The sequence below is a fragment of the Hyaena hyaena genome, unplaced genomic scaffold (genome assembly GCF_003009895.1).
Source record: "Hyaena hyaena isolate Hyena2069 unplaced genomic scaffold, ASM300989v1 scaffold_1778, whole genome shotgun sequence".
Taxonomy (NCBI): Eukaryota; Metazoa; Chordata; class Mammalia; order Carnivora; family Hyaenidae; genus Hyaena; species Hyaena hyaena.
Window position 1 is genome coordinate 184166 of NW_024082371.1, and position 7943 is coordinate 192108.

Genomic DNA, 7943 nt, shown 5'->3' on the forward strand with positions numbered 1-7943 from the left:
GACTGTAGAAGCAGTAAACTGAAAAAGGAGTAAGATGAAGCATAAATCAATTAATGCAGAAAATAATTATAGCTTCAAAACAAATCAAAATACATTTAATAAAATATAATAATTATCGATGGAAAGGGAGCAAAGTAAAATTTTAGTCACATGGCATAGAAGGATACTACTAAAAGGTGGTAAAGAATAGCTATGTTAAGGTTTTTTGGTTTTGTGTGTGTGTGCGTGTGTGTGTGTGTTTTCTTGAAAGAGACAGAGACATAGAGAGAGGCAGACCAAGCAAGCATGTGGGATCGCACGGAAGGGGCAGGGAGAGAGGGAGAGAGGGAGGGAGAGAGACAGACAGACAGACAGACAGAATTCCAAGAGAATCCCAAGCAGGCTCCTCGCTGTCAGCACAGCGACAAGGCTCGATCTCACAAACCATGAGATCATGACCTGAGCTGAAATCAAGAGCTGGATGTTTAACTGACTGAGCCACCCAGGCACCCCAAGAATAGCTATGTTAATGCCACTGTTAATCCAAGATCCATTATTAAACCATAAAAAATAAGGAAACAAAAAAGGGGGAAAGGGAAGTTATACTTCCTCATAAGAGGAAAGAAAGTCACTAGTTTCCAGAATGAGGGCACATTACAACTGGAGGTGACAGAAATAGCAGCAGCGGACTCTAAGAAGACATAAATAATCAGAGAAATCAATTCCAGAAGTTAAAAATAAACAGGGCCATGAGTCCTTACCAACCCTGTTACCTCCTCCCCCACCCCATTTTTAATCCACCTTGTCATACCTAGTACTCACTAGGACAGTGTGACTCAATTGGCTGGCATCGCATAAAGAAATATTTGTGCCAGCTCTTTCTCCTCTGTTGGATGCTGAAGATAGACTCGACCAGAGAAAGGTGGGGGCTGGAACCTATCACCACGTCAGGTCGGTGGAAGGCAAGGCGTGGTCCCCTCTTGGTCAGGCGGCACCCAACTGTGGGGCGGGATGCTGAGGAAGTATTTATGGTTTCTCAAGTCCCTGGGGGATGGCTTCTCATCACTCCTCATTAAATAAATTGCTCCTCTGATGTTCTGCTCTTCCACTCATCCAGCTCCCTGGAGTTAGGGAGAAAATGGCAGAAGGGAGCCATGTGTGCTAATTCTGTTTCCAGGAGGGCAGCTTTGGAGCCGGAAGGGTCTCTCTGCCTCTGTGGGCCCCCTCCTTCGCGGGGGACGTTTCATCACTACGGATTTGGCTTTGAGGCAAAGAGCTGCCCCTCAGGAATGTGTCCCTGCTGTAAAGACCTGTTTCCCCATCGCCACGGCACTTAATGGTCTCAAAAGTAACACAGAAGAAAAGGAAGAGGCATCTGTCTCAGTGAATCCCTTGTGACCATATTGTGACTGTGTAGGCTCCACGGCATTGAACATGCTGTGTAGATAAAGTCCTGTTTCCACAGAGGAAGGGTCAACCGTGTAAAATGATGACACTAGGTCTAGTAATAAAGGCTGAACAATGTCCTTTGGACTTATTGACATGGGAAAACCGCAGGAAGTGATTGGGGTGGTGAGGATGAGCCTACTTACACTAGGGCAAGGGGGTGACTACTTGTGCTGAGGCGAGGGCAGTGAGCAAGCTGACCTCTTGAGTGCAGAATGCTCTGCCAGGAACTGTAACTGCAAGTGAAATGTATCACTTTTAATTAGTTGAGTAAGGGGTGCCTGGGCAGCTCAGTCGGTTACGCGTCTGACTTCAGCTCAGGTGATGATCTCACGGTTCATGAGTTCGAGCCCCGAGTCAGGCTCTGTGCTGACAGCTCAGAGCCTGAAGCCTGCTTCTGATTCTATGACTCCCCCTCTCTCTCTGTCCCTCCCCTGCTCGGGTGCTTGATCTCTCTCTCTCTCAAAAATAAACACTTAAAAAAATTAGTTGAGGAAATTAAAACTGGAGTGGTGAAATCAAAGTCCAATGTGTTATCAACACAACTTTAGTAAACAAAAGCAATTTCCTATAACCAAGTATTAACATCATAGCTTGCTACCACACACACACACACACACACACACTTTAACAAACATGTAATCTCAGTGGTATAATCCAACAGCCTTTGGAACCGTAAGTACAAGACTTCAAATACCATATAGGAAATATCTTCATCCCTTTTAGTAAGTAGTCTTAGAGAGCAGTAACTTCACTGTGGCAAGATTCAAAAAACCTATAACAAGAATTCATATTTTTAGGCTTTGAATTGAACACATTCCTTAACAAATTTAGAAATTCTTTGAGACGAGGTGTACCACAGGGTTTCTTCTACTGCAAGACCCAGTTAAAGAGGAACATTTGCAGTTTTTTCAAATTTTGAAGCAATTTCCTCTGACACTCTAAGAAAGGTCTTTGGTCTGTGGGCAATTGTTTAGTGCCTTAGTTGAGCCTTTCACATTAAAGATATCCTTTTTGTCTTTTCCTGATAATTTTCTTTTTTTTCCTTTTAAAATTTTTTTTTAATGTTTTATTTATTTTTGAGAGAGAGAGAGAGACAGACAGCATGAGCAGGGGAGGGTTAGAGAGAGAGGGAGGCACAGAATTAGAAGCAGGCTCCAGGCTCTGAGCTGTCAGCACGGAGCCCGATGTGGGGCTCAAACCCACGAACCGTGAGATCATGACCTGAGCTGAAGTGGGACGCTCAACCAACTGAGCCACCCAGGCACCCCTTTTCCTGATAATTTTCTAACAAGGCTTTGATAACTGAAAAAAATATTTTTTTTTCTGTTTTATTTGTCTGAAAGTCTCCTTTTCTTGTGTGTAAGATTCTGAGCCATATATGTGGCTGACCAAAGGTACAAGGTCAGAAGGAGGGGTGGGTGGGGAATGGCTTTAAAACTCCTGTAGGTTAGGGGCGCCTGGGTGGCTTAGTCGGTTAAGCGTCCGACTTTCGCTTAGGTCATGACCTCGCGGTTTGTGGGTTCAAGCCCCGCGTCGGGCTCTGTGCCGACTGCCAGCTCAGAGCCTGGAGCCTATTTCAGAGTCTGTGTCTCCCTCTCTCTCTGACCCTCCCCTGCTCACGCTGTCTCTCTCTCCCTAGCTCTCCTAAAAATAAATAAAAATATTTAAAAAAAAAAAAAAAACTCCTGTAGGTTATACACCCTTGTTCATGGCAGCCTTATTTACATAGCCAAAAGGTGAAAGCCACCCACATGTCCATAGGCAGATGAATGCAAGGAATATTATTCAGCCTAAAACAGGAAGGAAATCCTGACACATACTACAGCATGGATGCACCTGGAAGACATTGTGCTAAGTGAAATAGGGCACTCGAGCAAGGACAGATATTGTATCATTCAGCTTATGTGAAGTTTCTAGGGTACTCAAATTCAGAGACAGGAAGTAGGTGGTGGGAGCCATCGGTGGGACAGGGGTTGGGGGAGCTAGCGTTTAATGGAGACAGAGTTTTGGTTTGGGAAGATGACAAAGTTCTGGAGGTGGATGGTGGGGATGGTTGCACAACAATGTCAATATTTGTAATGCCGCTGAGCTGTGCATTAAAAGTGGTTAAGGGGCACCTGGGTGGCTTAGTCGGTTAAGCGTCCGACTTTTGCTTAGGTCATGATCTCACGCTTCGTGGGTTCGAGCCCCGCGTCGGGCTCTGTGCTGACTGCCAGCTCAGAGCCTGGAGCCTATTTCAGAGTCTGTGTCTCCCTCTCTCTCTGACCCTCCCCTGCTCACGCTGTCTCTCTCTCTCTCTCTCTCCTAGAAATAAATAAAAATATTTTAAAAAAATAAAAAATAAAAGTGGTTAAAATGGTTATCTTTTATGTCATATATATAATATACGTATTTATCGCAATACCAACAAAATGAGTTAAAAAAAAAAAAAAGAACTGCTAGACATTGGGCATCTGATTTCATGTGACAAAATTAATCAATGTTTTGACCATTGACAGGAACTCATCAGATTCATTAAGTTTTGTCCACTTAATGTTTCTGAAAAGTTTTTACAAAGCACATCTTTTTCATTTTGGTCTGTTGCAGCAAATTGTGATTGCCAGCCATGAAGACACACCTTCTTCTGTCTCTGTTTCTTTACACTGTGCTCATGGTACTACTTCCTGCATCTCCACTCAACTCTGCACCACTAGTATGCCTTCATTTGAAATTCAAAACACGTCCATACTGGGGCGCCTGGGTGGCTCAGTCGGTTAAGCATCTGACTTCCGCTCAGGTCATGATCTCACAGCTCATGGGTTCGAGCCCCATGTCAGGCTCTGTGCTGACAGCCAGCTGAGAACCTGGAGCCTGTCTTCGGATTCTGTGTCTCCCTCTCTCTCTGACCCTCCCCTGCTCATGCTGCCTCTCTCTCAAAAATAAATAAAACATTTTTAAAAATTAAAAAAGAACACTTCTATACTCATTTTCTAAACTAGAAAAAGAATTGTACTGCAAATGAAAGAAATATTTCAATTCAATTACCAGTTACAATATATATGGCATCACTGTAACTTGTGCTTTAATTCATACAAAGACATTATAATGTTACATTAGTGCATTAAGAAAATCACTCAAAGTGAATAACGAGAGGTCTACAGCACACACGCATTACAATACACCCAACTATGAAAGTGAAACATAGTATCAACAAGAAAAGGTTTGCGTATAAATAATGGAATTTTTAAGTTGTGGTAAAATACACATAAAATTTGCATTTTAACTGTTAAAATTATTTTAATGTTTATTTTTGAAAGAGAGAGAGAAAGAGAGAGCAGAGGAGGGGCAGAGAGAGGGAGACACAGAATCTGAAGCAGGCTCCAGGCTCTAAGCTGTCAGCACAGAGCCTGATGTGGGGCTCGAACCCATGAAATGTGAGATTATGACCTGAGCAGAAGTCAGACACTTAACCAACTGAGCCACCCAAGTGGTCCTAACCATTTTTAAGTGTATAGTTCTGTGGCATTAAGAACACTTCACAGTTTTGGAGGACCTAATTAAATATACACACACACACACATATATGTATATAAAGAACATTCACAGTGCTGTACAACCATCACCACCGTTAACCATGTTAAACCTCAGTCCAATTAAGTCTGAGTCCCTTGTGCTGAGATCCAGGCATAAGGATTTTCTAAGCTCATCACTGGCTTCCAAGATTAAGGACCAGTGATACACATTCTCTCACATGACGTGTTTCAACAGATTTGATCGATGCCAAAATTTTTAGACAAAAGCATGAATCACAAAAAGGGTGGAGAATTATACGTATGTTTTTAAAAAGAAAGTTGTGCATGTCCCCAGGGTGCCTGTGTCATACGTAACAACTTCAGAAGATTCCAGAGGTGTGACAGGACTCAAACTCAAAATGGTTTTGACTCAAGTAGGATCTCAGAATACTCCTCCATCTCATTAAAGATGTGCTCAAAGAAGCAATATTCAGATACGAAATGTCAAGATAAATGAAAGAAAGCCATGAGAACTAAAGAAAATTATGTGACCAGAGACACATGCTTACCAATTGCAAATGTTCAGTTTTGCAATAACTTCTAATCCACAGACGAAAAGGAAAATATAAATAAAAATAATAAAATCCAGGCATTGCGATTAGGCTGTTCTGCTGAGGAATCTCCACCGTGCCCTCTTGATGAAACTGTTCCTCAGATTGTAGAAAAAGGATTCAAGAGGGGTGACCACTATGCACACCACCAAGGACACTGTATCCTTTTGGGGGAAGTTGTAATCATGCAGTATGTAACCTTTTCAGACTGGCTTCTTTCACTCAGTAACATGCTTTTAAAGTTCTCCACATCTTGAGGAGCCAAGTACTATTACAGGCAAGTGTACAAAGAAACCAATTTACTAGTTACTTGGGCAGACTTTTGGAAGTTGCCTAAGAAACAGAGGTCAAAACCAACAATCCAGGGGAGGAGCCAAGATGGCAAACAGCATGGAAGGTTTTTTTTTCCGTCTCGTGTCCATGAAATTCAGCCAGATCAACACTAAACCATTCTGCACACCTAGAAAACGATTTAAGGATTCACACGACAATCTGCACAACCTGAACCACAGAACTCGGCAGGAAGGTGGCGCGGAGAGGTGAACTTGGGGAGAGAGGAGCCACGGAGAGCGGACAGAGATGGGGGGAGAGTACCGGAAAAGCACCCGTAAAAACACCTGGACAGAAAGTGGAAAAGTGGAAACAGCTGCAGCGACTCAAGTAAGAAGGGAGGAAGGAGAAAGGAGAGGGTTTAAATTCCATTAAAACTCTGTAAACTGAGGGAGTGCAAAAACTGACACTTTGCAGCTCCTTACCTGGCGGTGCTCTGGCGAGAAGGGCGAACCCCAGGAACAGAGTGAAGTCCAGGGGCCCCTAGGGCCGCATGGGGAGAAGCGGTTCCCCTGCTGGAAGGACATTCGGTAGAGGCTGTGTGGCCACTCGGTCCCAGCGGACCCCAGAGAGCAGCCACACTCGCGGGTGCGGGAACAAGGTTGTTAAGGCGAAGCCTGGCGCCAGGTGTGCGTTGTGATTTTCCGTAATCCCTGAAACGCTGCTGCTACAAAACCGCAGGGACATTTTCTGGGGCGGGCTGGCACCCGGCCGCAGTCTCTGGGCACCGGCAGCAGCACAGTCCCACGAATATTCCTGGGTGCGGACAGCACCGGCCACGGCTCCGTGAGACCCTCCCGCAGAGGGTCAGGGCGGGTCCAAGCTGCCGTCCCTCCGAAGTGAGGGGTCAGGAAACAGCCGCGTCTCATAAAACACAGGAGGGAGGTGCCGCCTGGCAACCTGACAGCTTGGTCACGGACGGTGTAAAAGCGGGGAGCGGACAGAAGCCAGAGACAAAGGACCGGCAAGCAATTGCTGATCAGGGAGAACAATTTGGACACTAGAGGCGAATAACTGGATGACGCCATTTTCACTCCTCCCGCGCATGCGCATACACTCTTCTGCGCCATTTTCACTCCTCCCGCGCATGCGCATACACTCTTCTGCGTGCCACAGCAACCTCAGTAAGGTAAGTAGGGCCATCTAGTGGAGAATGGAGGCATTACACTAAGCCTCGCCCACCTGGGCCAACCTCATTCTTCAGGATCACTACAGGTCTCCCCCCTGCTTGGTTTATGGAATACAAAGTGCTTCACAGTTTGACTTCTAGGGAAAAGAAAAAAATTATTTTTGTTTTCAATTTTTATTAAAACTATTTTTCTTTAAAATTTTCTACTGTGTTTTTTACTTTTTTGTAAATTTTTCAAATTCTATTTTACTTCCATCATTTCATTTTATTCTATTTCATTGTATTCATGTTTTCAAATTTTCAGGCACTTTCCTTTCTTTTTCTTTTTTTTTTCTTGTCCCCCCTCCTTTTTTTCTCTAATCTATTAAGCTTCTTTCAACAACCAGAACAAAACTCAGCTAGGATCTAACATCATTTATTTGATTTGTGTGTGTGTGTTGTTGTTGTTCTTAATTTTTTAATTTTAATGTTTTCACCTTATTAATTCCTTTTCTTCCTTCAAGATGACGAAAGAAAGGAATTCACCCCAAAAGAAAGAGCAGGAAGAAACGACAGCAAGGGACTTAACACAGATACAAGCAAGATGTCTGAACTAGAATTTAGAATCATGATAATAAGAATACTAGCTGAGGTCGAAAATAGATTAGAATCCCATTCTACAGAGATAAAAGAAGTAAAAGCTAGTTAGGATGAAATAAAAATGCTATAATTGAGAACAATCTCAAATGGGTGCCATGGTGTCAAGAATGGATAAGGCAGACCAGCAAATCAGCGATACAGAGTACAAACTTATGGAGAATAATGTGAAGCAGAAAAAAAGAGGGAGACTAAAGCAAAAGAGCACGACTTAAGAATTAGGGAACTCGGTGACTCGTTAAACAGGAACAACATCGGAATCATAGGGGTCCCAGAAGATGAAGTGGGTAGAAGGGTTATGTGTGAAAATCATAGCAG